This window comes from Triplophysa dalaica, chromosome 14 (assembly GCF_015846415.1).
Source record: "Triplophysa dalaica isolate WHDGS20190420 chromosome 14, ASM1584641v1, whole genome shotgun sequence".
Classification (NCBI taxonomy): Eukaryota; Metazoa; Chordata; class Actinopteri; order Cypriniformes; family Nemacheilidae; genus Triplophysa; species Triplophysa dalaica.
The window spans coordinates 22447150-22459350 of record NC_079555.1 but is presented as its reverse complement, the minus strand read 5'-3'; the positions used below and the strand labels follow the sequence as shown (position 1 = coordinate 22459350).

The 12201-nt window shown below is 43.2% G+C and overlaps 1 protein-coding gene across 3 annotated transcripts in view; it reads left to right on the top strand.

Moving 5' to 3' along the window:
- reln (reelin) overlaps nt 1-12201 on the top strand; it is a 123230-nt gene that overhangs the window by 33362 nt on the left and 77667 nt on the right. The window lies entirely within an intron of this gene.

Genomic DNA, 12201 nt, shown 5'->3' with positions numbered 1-12201 from the left:
ACACACCAACGGACGAGCGAGTCCCGCTTACCATCTAGATTGTCTGCGCTGTGGACCTGCAGCTGCAGCTGGTTACTCTTGAGATAGTGAAGTTTAGGTGTTTTTGTTTGTTCATTGCATTTCAGTGACGGATGTTATATAAACTGTGGATATAACGCTGAATTGTTTGAAACTGATAGATGGCTGTAATAAAGTTCGCTAAGAAGGAAGAAAGGAGACTGGAACCGGCAAACATTTAAACATTTAATCAAATAATAAGAGTGTTAAAGACAGCCGGCAGCCCCTCACGGACGACTGCTGATGAATTACAAACCACAACATAAACCCAGGCCTGGTCCTCTCTCCTCGACTGTCTGGTCTCCTCCGTGATACGGGACCGGTGCGCGCACAGCCTACGCTAATTAACACTCACTCACCGGCCTCGACTCACAGTCTCGCCCCGCCTACTCCACTACTCAACTCAACTTTTGTTTATATAGCGCTTTTTACAATTGTCATTATTACAAAGAAGCTGTATATGAGACACATTGACTACAAGTAAAACAACTAAAGTCATATACCTGTAAAAACAAGAAAAAGGTGAAAACACAAAAGACAGACATACAAATGCTCCACACACACAATATGCATACATACTTACACATATTGACATAGACGCACACACGCAAACACACTAGAGTCGCACACACACACAGTGAAAGCACACATTTAAGATAAAGGAGAGAGAAACACTGGTCAATTATTAAACGGACTATTATTTCCTATATGCAATATTAATCATGTAAAACTTCTGAATTCTAAAGCAGCCCCCCGGCCAGGCAAATAGTGCAAAACAGCATGCAAATGGTGGCGAGGAACCCAAAACTCCAATCGAGAAAAAAAGCCTCAGGAGAACCCAGACCCAACCAGGGGATTCCAGTTCCCCTCTGGCAAAAGCTGCTGCCTCTGCACAAGCTCAACAGTGCTTGCACAACAAGGCTAAATAAAAAATAAATAAAATTACTAATAAGTTAAATTATAGATTTAAGATTATCAATAACAATCTAGGGGGGCACGGTGGCTTAGTGGTTAGCACGTTTGCCTCACACCTCCAGAGTTGGGGGTTCGATTCCCGCTTCCGACTTGTGTGTGTGGCATTGGCATCTCTGGAAAAATTGTCCGTAGGGTGTGAGTTGGTGAGTGAATGAGTGAGTGTGTGTGCCCTGCGATGGGTTGGCACTCCATCCAGGGTGTATCCTGCCTTGATGCCCGATGACTCCTGAGATAGGCGCAGGCTCCCCGTGACCCGAGGTAGTTCGGATACAGCGGTAGAAAATGGATGGATGGATTAACAATCTAATAGCATTTGAAATTTTGTAGTGAAATCGTGTCAAGTCGCCGCATCCTTTATCCAGCTCTATCATTTCAGCTATTGTCAGGTCACCGCTTCCCATTCTGCCATCAGGTCTGGGCATGAACTGCATCCTGCGGTAACCTTGGAACAAAGAGACAGTAGAGAGAGTAGAGTACTGTTCTGCACTCTTTGATGCAACAAGTACATCATTTGTTGTTGGATGTGTTCCTGTTTCCGGTTGATCTAAATAATGCAGCCTAAATCCTCTGAGGATTTGGAAGTGTAGTGTATGCAAGATTGAAAAGATGAGTCTTTAGTCTAGATTTAAACGGACAGAGTGTGTCTGCCTCCCGGATAGTGCAGGCAAGAATATTCCAAAATTTAGGCACTAGATAAGAAAAGGATCTACCACCTGCACTTGATTTTGAAATTCTAGGTATTGCCAACTGACAGGACACCTGAATTAACTTCTCTGGATCTGACAGTGACAGCATATGACATAGTTTAGATATATTCTTAAAATGGAAAAATGCAATTTTCACATGTGTTGGCAACATGACTCTCAAATGACAGATTACTATCGAATACGCCAAGATTCTTAGCTGACGATTAGAATTTTATGGAGCATCCGTCAATAGTTAAGCAATATTCTTGGTTGTTACGTATGGCGGTTTTTGGTCCAGTAAGTAACACTTCAGTTTTGTCCGAGTTCAGTAGTAAAAAAATTGTTACTAATCCAGTTTTTTTAAATCGACTATGCATTCCATTATTCGATGGAACTGCTGGGTTTCATGAGGCTTTGAGGAAATATAAAGTTGAGTATCATCAGCATAACAGTGAAAGCTAATTCCGGGTTGCTTTATTATATCTCCTAGAGTTAGAATGTATAATGCGAAGAGCAGAGGCCCTAAGACTCAGCCCTGTGGTACACCGTACTGGACTTGCGATTTGCGGGACACCTCATTGTTTATTTCTACAAATTGAAAACGGTGAGTTAAATAAGATTTAAACCATTTAAATAATATTCCGTTAATGCCAACGTAATTTTCGAGTCTATGTAGGAGTATGCTGTGGTCAATGGTGTCAAATGCAGCACTAAGGTCTAGCAGCACCAATAACTAAATACAGCCACGGTCTGACGCAAAAAGCAGATCATTTGTAACTGATCAAAGCAGTCTCTGTACTGTGACATGCTCGAATTCTTCATTAATGTCATTCCTTTGGAGGACGGAGCATAACTTGTCATGGTCGAACACAGATGAGACCTAAATGCGGGGTGAGAAATGTTCTTTATTTAGGGAATAAAGTCAATAGCACAATAAAAAGTCCAAAAGGCTGGGGCTTTAATCCACAGTGGGAGGAGAGAATCCCGGATACCGGCAAACCTGTAGTGGAAGATCAATTCAATCCCGTGCGAGAGTTCGTGAGATACAGAAGAGTAGTCCTGGGGCATCAGTTCGAGCTGAAGGAATAATCCCAAAAGATTAGACGTGGAAACAGGTGCCGCCGAGCAGTAGTTCTCACAGGGCAAGATGTGGAAGTGGTGAGTAGCTCTTGAAATTGTGATAGCTTATCGGACATCAAGTAACTTCTTGACGGAGTAAACGGGAACGCCGTCCACCAGTCGAGGCGGGGGAGGGGTGGGTTGGGAGCTAGCCGGATTGAGGTGAGGTGACGAAAGGCTTGACCCTGGATACGTGGAACACAGGGTGAACTCGACCAAGAGTCGGAGGGAGCTTGAGCCGTAAGGCTACCGGGTTAACCACCTTGGTGATCGGAGCATCGAGTTCCTGGGAAGGAAACAGAGGTGGTTGATAACCAAGTGCACATTCAAAAGGGGACATACTTGTGGCAGAGGCGGGGAGGGAGTTGTGGGTGTATTCCACCCAAGAGAGCTGTTGGCTCCAGGAGATAGTGTTGTTAGATGACAGACAGCGGAGTCTCCGCCCGAGATCCTGGTTGGCTCGCTCACATTGTCCATTGGTCTGAGGGTGGAAACCTGAAGACAGACTCGCTGAGGCCCCGATCTGTCGACAGAATTCCTTCCAAAACCGAGAGGTAAACTGAGGACCCCTATCGGAAACAACATCAAGTGGAAGACCGTGTAGTTGGAAGACGTGATCCACCATCAGTTGAGCCATCTCTCGGGCCGAAGGAAGTTTAGGGAGGGGGACAAAATGAGCCGCTTTGGAAAAACGGTCCACCACCGTGAGAATCACAGTGCACCCTCTAGACAGGGGATGGCCAGTGACAAAATCCAGGGCTATGTGAGACCATGGCCGGGAGGGAATAGGGAGGGGGCGGAGCAGGCCTGTGGGTGGATGACGGGTGGTCTTACTTCGTGCACAGACCGGGCAAGCCAACACGAACTGTCTGACATCGTTGGTGGTATATGGCCACCAAAACCGCTGGTGTACGGACGCCAGGGTCCCCTTGATTCCTGGATGGCCGACCAACCTTGGAGTGACACCACTGGAGGACTGCAGTAATGGAGCGGGCACGAACAGCCGACCCGCAGGGCAGCCATCTGGCACTTGCACCTCATGGCCGGCCTCCTCTACTAGTCGTTCGATGTCCCAGGCAAGGGCCCCGACGACCCTCTCCCTAGGAAGGATGGGGTCGGCGGAATTCTCTCTACCTGGCTCCTCGAACAGGCGGGAGAGGGCGTCCGGCTTGATGTTTTTAGAGCCGGGCCGGTACGAGAGAGTGAAGTGGAATCTGCCAAGAAACAGTGCCCGGCGAGCCTGCCGTGAATTCAACCTTTTGGCTGAACAGACATATTCCAAATTCTTGCGGTCCGTCCAGACCAAAAAAGGTTGCGTAGCTCCTTCCAGCCAGTGGCGCCACTCCCCCAATGCTAACCGAACCGCCAGCAGCTCTCTGTTGCCGATATCATTGTTCCGTTCGGCAGTGCTGAGGCGATGGGAGAAAAAGGCACAGGGGTGCACCTTCTCATCATGGCCGGCACGTTGGGACAAGACTGCGCCTGGCGATCCGGGTCTGGAAAACAGAGCACAGGTGCAGAGACAAAACGGGACTTAAGTTTTTCAAAGGCTACCTGAGCAAGAGTGTTCCAACCGAATGGGATCTTATAGGAGGTTAATGCAGTGAGCGGTGCGGCCACTTGACCGAAGCCCCGGATGAAATGCCTATAGAAGTTGGCGAACCCCAGGAACCGCTGCGACGCCTTACGAGAGTCGGGAACTGGCCATGAGGCGACAGCCTTGACCTTGGAGTCGTCCGGTCCAATGCCCCAAGGAGAGATCACATGGCCGAGGAACGAAACCGTATCGGGGTGGAACTCGCACTTCTCCGCCTTGACAAATAATTGGTTCTCAAGAAGACACCGGAGAGAGAGAGAAGCGGAAAAAAAAAATCAAAATGTCGTCCAGGTACACGAAGACGAACAGATTAATCATATCACCCAGCACGTCATTAATGAGACCCTGGAAAATGGCCGGAGCAATGGTTAGACCAAATGGAATAACCAAGTACTCGTAGTGTCCCGATGGTGTATTAAACGCCATCTTCCACTCGTCCCCCTCGCGGATGCGAACCAGATGGTATGTGTTGCAGAGGTCTAGCTTGGTAAAGACCCGAGCTCCCTGTAACAGTTCGAAGGCAGACAACATTAAAGGTAAGGGGAATTTGTTTTTTACTGTAATCTCATTCAAACCTCGATAGTCAATACAAGGGCGCAGGGAGCCGTCCTTCTGTACAAAGAAGAAACCCGCTCCGGCTGGCGAGGAGGAAGGGAGAATGAGCCCGGCATTGAGAGATGTACGTATATACTTCGCCATGGCCTCTCTTTCATGAGCAGATAGGGAAAATAGTCGACCCCTGGGCAGAGAAGTGCCTGGGAGAAGATCAATGGCGCAGTCGTAGGGTCGATGAGGAGGAAGAGACATGGCACGGGATTTGCAGAACACGGTGCGAAGATCATGATATTCACCCGGGACCCCGGTAAGATCGGCAACATCGACCTGACCGTTCTGTCATGGTCGAACACAGATGAGACCCAAATGCGGGGTGAGAAATGTTCTTTATTTAGGGAATAAAGTCAATAGCACATTAAAAAGTCCAAAAGGCTGGGGCTTTAATCCACAGTGGGAGGAGAGAATCCCGGATACCGGCAAACCTGTAGTGGAAGATCAACTCAATCCCGTGCGAGAGTTCATGAGATACGGAAGAGTAGTCCTGGGGCGTCAGTTCAAGCTGTAGGAATAATCCCAAAAGATTAGACGTGGAAACAGGTGCCGCCGAGCAGTAGTTCTCACAGGGCAAGATGTGGAAGTGGTGAGTAGCTCTAGAAATTGTGATAGCTTATCAACAAGACAGACTAGACAGGAATAATAAGACTTCGTTAGACAAGCCACAGTTACATCTAGGGCAGTCTGAACTGGCAAGAAGCAACGGTCAGACAAAAGACACAGGGGGATAATATAGGAAGCTTAACTAGAGCAAATGGCTAACAGGTGTGGAAGAGGTAATAAGCTAGATGAGGAATAGTAAACAGGTGTGTGAGCGTGAGTGGAAAATCACCCGTGTTGGTGAATCCTAGGGAAACACGGGGCGGGGAGAGTGACGCAGACACTGAGCACGTGGTCAGCGAGTAACCAGCCTCGTGCTCGACAAAAACAACACACCCACGTGCAGAAGATGTCCCGACCCGACCTGGATCGTGACAATAACTGACTTGAAACTACTTTTTCCAGAACTTTAGATATAAAAGGTAAATTCTATATAGGCCTGTAATTCCCTAGTTCTCTTGGGTCGATTTTGGGTTTTTTGACAAGGGGCCTTATAACAGCCACCTTAAATGCTTTAGGCACATGTCCTTATGTCAGAGATGAGTTAATAATACTAAGAAGAGGATCTTTAATTTCTGGGAGCATTTCTTTCAGTAGTTTTGTAGGTATAGGGTCTAGCATGCATGTTGTTGATTTAGATGATCTAATGATTTTAGACAGTTCATCGTGATCTACTGTAGAAAATAATTGCAATTTCTCCTTAGGGATGCTGTAGTTAGTTTGTTCAGCAAGTTTCACTTCTAGTTGCACTTCTAGAGTGTGTTCATTATACCACGGTGTTGGGCTGCCATTTTTTATCTTCTTTAAACGCAGAGGAGCAACTGTGTCTAATGTTTCCAAAAAGGAGTTTAAATTTTCAATAGTAATGGCACAATAAGTCAAACTAAGCCATATGTTCGTTCTTTGTTGGCAATCAGTGTGTACGTGCATAATATAAAAAACACCAAGGGATTAATCCGATGATGTATTGTGGGCTCATGCTGTAGTTCAGTCCCACTGACCGCCTCCAGCACCTCCTGTTTTGTTTAGCAGAACAAATACATTTACACAGGTTTTGAACAACTTGAAGGTGAGCAATTGATGACCGAATAAAAAAAATTGGGTAAACTATCCCTTGCACACATTTAAAATGATGTTAATGGATGACTATCGATTAACAAAGTTCGGGAGAAGCCAGATTATATAATAAGACCGGCTGGTTCGCAATCAGCAATCATGGACTCTACACTATCAGCTCAAGAGGACCAGCACATAAGTAGACAAGGATTCTTACCTGAAGCCATCTCTAAAGGATTACACATCCCACCACCTCCCCAGCTCCACTACTTGAGCTCTTGTTGATAGCAGAACTCCAGAGGGTGAGTTCTGGGTTCGGCCGTTTCCGAGCTCGGCGCGCTCACCCCTTTTGGGGGTGGGAGCGTTCCAGGATGGGATGGAACCGGCGAGCTCGGAACCCGCTCCCCAGACAGCATGCCAAACAAGCATTCTTTTACTACCCCTGCTATCTTCATTATCTGCTCAGGAGAACACGTGAATATAAACTTATAAACATAAACCCATTGTCTTCTATTATGTAAATAAGAATTGAACCATAAAACCTTGCAGGAAAACCCGACTGAATAAAGCTTATCTAATAATAAATAATGATCCACTATGGTCAAAAGGCTTTTTTGGGTCAATAAAAATGGCCCCAGTGAAATCACCATGGTCAAATGCCAAGAGTATATCATTGGTCAATTTCAAAGGAGTACTTGTTGTTGAATAATTTAGTTGAAACCCTGACTGGAAAGGCTATAAAACATTATTATTTTGAAAATATGTGAATATCTGTTCATATATGAATTTCTCAAATATTTTAGCAATAACACTTATTACTGAAATAGGTCTATAATTTTGTGGATCAAGGACATCAGATGTCCTCTTTAAATCTCTGGCCTTGCTGTGCAACATTTTCAAAGAGTTTAAGAAAATCCTATTGTTTTAAAATGTATGTACTATATTGAGTAATTGAACATATTTATTGAACTCACTTACTCAGCAGAGAAACTATGATCTTATTTATTTAGTCCACATTCTCTTTAATCAGATTCGTATATGTCAGCTTCATTAGATGTGTGGTCATGACTGCACTCTCGGTTTAATTATTTATTATTTGATTCATTTTAATTGAAATTAATCTAGAAATGCACTGTGAAAACCTACCATGCCATTCAGACTATCCTGCAAAAAAGGCAGATACAGACGCACCACCAAACAATGTTAACGTAAAGAGAAAGCATGATGAATATGATCATTCGTAAAGTCAGATGACCTGATCATAAGAGAAAATATGTCTAAGATGTGTTTTCGTCCAGGTGGATGCTGCACATTGTTGGTGTTTGAGGAGATTCCTCCTTCCATGTAAAGCGCTTGAGTCTCAAGAAAGCTTTATAGAAAATGTAACAAATTATTAGTTGATGTATGAAAGGACAACTTATTGATGTTTTATGTAAGGATCTAATTTAAGAATCCTAGTGAAGCTGGATTTAATGTTGACAATCTCTCTCATGATCAACTGTTTTCAAAAGATCTCTCTCAGGTGACTACTGGTAAACATCTGAGCAGGGTCATCATCTATATTCTGCAACAATTATCAATCCTTTCCAAAGCCATTTACAGTAGTCAAGCGTAAAATATTGTGCAACGAATAAAAGCTATGTATGATTCTAAACATCCCCCAGGTGGTCGAATTGTCTTCTGGCCAATAATTCTCTGCTCATTGTCTCGGTCTCTCGCACCGGCCACGGGCACCCTGCATCTCCGAATCGGGCACACAGCTTCTTCTTGGCAACACAAAGAGCACTTCTGTCATCGGTGTGACAATGAGAGTATACAATGATTGGCATATTATGAAATGGACCAATGGCAATGCAGGAAATTGTTGCCAAGTGATGAAAATGCTTTTGGACTTCTAGTTTCTGCACTGACCCCGGCTGCAAGTTGACCTCGGGTCAGTTTCTCAGGGGCACAAAGCAGCTTTTGGGCACATTCAATTCTTCCACGTCAACGACAACTGCATTATTTGTTATACAACATTATCAAGCACGCCTTCTTTTTGCGTTTGTTTTTTAGTTCATATTCTTTTTTAAGAGTTCTCTCTTGATGATGGCTGAACCAGACATTGATAAATTGTGTGTTTGATAAATATTCATACCCTGCTGTTTCATTATGGCCTGTTAAAACGGATGATGAGATGGGGTACTGTCAGAGAGAGAGAAATGACCACGTGGGTGGCGGACAGACAGAACAGAAAGGCCCTTTCCCATCTACTCGTGTCCCCTAACCCTCTTTTGTATTATAGTATTATTGCTTCACACATGCTGTACAGCTTTTGGTTGTACTAGCGATCTGCTGATGTAGAGTGCTAATGAAACGTCATCAGCCATAGTGCCCTCATTACATTTACATTTATTCGCCCGAGGCTTTCATCCGAAATGGCTTGCAGTGCATTTTAGTCTGTACGTGTCTTATCAGAATTCATGGCACAGTTGACAGTAAGCAGTCAGCTCCATGGCATTGATGTGTGTTGAGCTGAAATGCTAAATGTGCATATTAATGAGCACCAGTGAGCGTCATGTGTGCCAGTCTGTGCCCATCTGCTCTGTGCCAAATCAGCTTTCCTCTCACTTACAGCCATGTGCACAGGAAATTACTTCTGAGCCTATAGAATGAAGTTCAAAATCGATGTCGAACATTTCTTTTAGCTGAAGTGCGGGTGGGCCGTGGAAGTTCACTGTCATTAATCACGAGAGACGGCTCTCTGGTCTAATATCTGCATGTGAAAGAACATTGTTCATAGCTTGGCTTAGACTGGTGGCATTATTTCACTGCTACACGAGAGGTTTATTATGTCAAGTCAAGTGTATCTTTCCAATTTGTATCATTTTAAAGCAGCTGTACAGAAAAAATGACAAAACAACCCCTTAAACAAGTTAGAGATAATGTACAGGCAGCCGGTTGTTATGTCAGAAATAATCCCCTCAGTGTGATCGGGACGTGAAGCGGAGGGTCTTCTATCACACTTGAGGGTTTATTTCACGATAACAGCTGGCTGCTTGTACATTTTCCTGCTTATTACACAACTACTTGCCACATGAGAGAAAAAATAGACATGAAATGTGAATTTCAAATATTTTATTAGCTCATTTTTAATGAATGCACACTTTCGGCGAGGAAAGCTATTTACTTATTAAAGTTTACTTGTATATACTGGTTTTAAGGTAAGAAATTATGTTCAAATGTCACGAACAGGCAAATTGTTTTAATTCTTTGTAAATATAATGTCATGTATGTTATTAAAATATATGATTATAATTAATTTGTCAAAAAAAACTGTCAAAATGTTGGTTGGGGAAAATTGACGAGAAATAATTTCCTTTTCATTCTTTATGTGCTATCTATCTATCTATCTATCTAGTCACATACATTGATTGTCTGGGAGGGTAATGCTTTGTAAAATTGAAAAAATGTTATATATAAATATAAATAAATGTATTTAAATCTTTTAAAAATTGACTTTGGCAAATAACCTTTGTTAAATGTATAGAAGTATTTGTTAATATTAATGGGCCAGAGCTTAAAAAAGTAAAGATCTAAAAAAAGATTTATAAATACTCACTCATTCATTGTTCGTTAATGTTAGTTAATACCTTTATATGATAAACTAATTTTAAATGGGCTTTTTTTGTGAGACGGTTTAATTTCTATGAAGCATTTATTGGAGAATAATCCTGCGCAGACGCTGTTCTGAACGTCATCACGTGCGCTGTTCTGAACGTCATCACGTGACATTCCCAAACAACACGGAGCCATCTGCATAGCGTATTAAATATCTCTTGTCTTATTTAATCAGCAGATTTACAATGTTCTGACTAAAAACATTTTAAACACACATATGTAAATAGTAAGCGGCATGTTATTCATTAATATACATTTTAACCGCCATCCGGTGATGAATGGACTTTTGATGCTTGTCAGGGGCAGGATGCGCAACACTTAGACTTGGAGCAGGAGAGCTACTCCGGGTGCGACTCGCAGTGGAGTGAGTTTTGCCATCTTCAGTTCCCTGTGAGCGCTTAAAAAACGCAAATATTTTCATTTGGTTTTCATCTGATTGAAGCGACATATTTCCCGCCGCGCGCTCTCTGTCCGCATGTTTGTTTGTGTGAGCGCGTGTGCGCACTCATTGGGATAATTGTAAACGCGCAAACACAGACAGAAAAGACATGCCATCGTGGAAATAAGATAAATAACATATTACTTAAGGGTTATTTAGTTTGTTTAATAAAATAACAAATTGTAATCTGGCGCTTTAAAGAAAATCAAATCAAATTTACTTGACGTCCAAGGGTGGCGGGGCGAGCCGTTAGGAGGGCGGGGCGCCCCCCTTATATAATGGTAGGGGAAACACTGGGCATTATACTATAATAGAGTAACAAACACATGGTATACTGTTAGTCTGTCAATAAATACATTCAGAGACATGATGGACACTAGCTGTATGAAGAACCGTCTGTTAGTTTGAATTGTTTCAGTCACAACTGAACTCTCAAATTGTGATTCAGATGTGAATTAGTAATAGTCTATTTCATATAATTTGAGAGGTCACAGAAGATGAGAATGTAAGCAGAGACCTCTCAATAATATCATGGATTGCACATTAGCCTTAAAAAAGTACTTTGGTGTCTATTTGATTTCAGTCAGACTATATTACGATAAAAGTAAGAATTAAATACAAATCATCAAAGAAATGCTGCTACAACCACATTCATCATCCATCCATCCATTTTCTACTGCTTATCCGAACTACCTCGGGTCACGGGGAGCCTGCGCCTATCTCAGGAGTCATCGGGCATCAAGGCAGGATACACCCTGGATGGAGTGCCAACCCATCGCAGGGCACACACACTCACTCACTCACTCACGCACTCACGCACTCACACCCTACGGACAATTTTTTCCAGAGATGCCAATCAACCTACCATGCATGTCTTTGGACCAGGGGAGGAAACCGGAGTACCCGGAGGGAACCCCCGAGGCACGGGGAGAACATGCAAACTCCACACACACAAGTCGGAAGCGGGAATCGAACCCGCAACCCTGGAGGTGTGAGGCGAACGTGCTAACCACTAAGCCACCGTGCCCCCCTACATTCATCATCCATTAACAAGAATTACATATATTTATATAAAAACTTTTGATTTCAAATAATGCTTGCTTAGAACCCTCGAGGCAATCCTTCTTCACAGTTTCTTCATGTGGTCAGTCTATTATAAGGTTTTCTTCTTTCCTTCAGTCAGGACACTGATGGGATGATGAAATGATCGAAGCGTTATCATGTGTTGACATCTTTTAAGAGCTTCTGAAAGTGCTCTACTGCATGAGAAGACATACATCACTTTATTTTAGACATCATTACATAAAGAAAACAAAATGAGTCCATTTGTTACCATGGTTGAGATTATTCAAATGAATATTTTGTTGTTGTTTTTGATTTGTCAAATAAAACCATGAATGAAT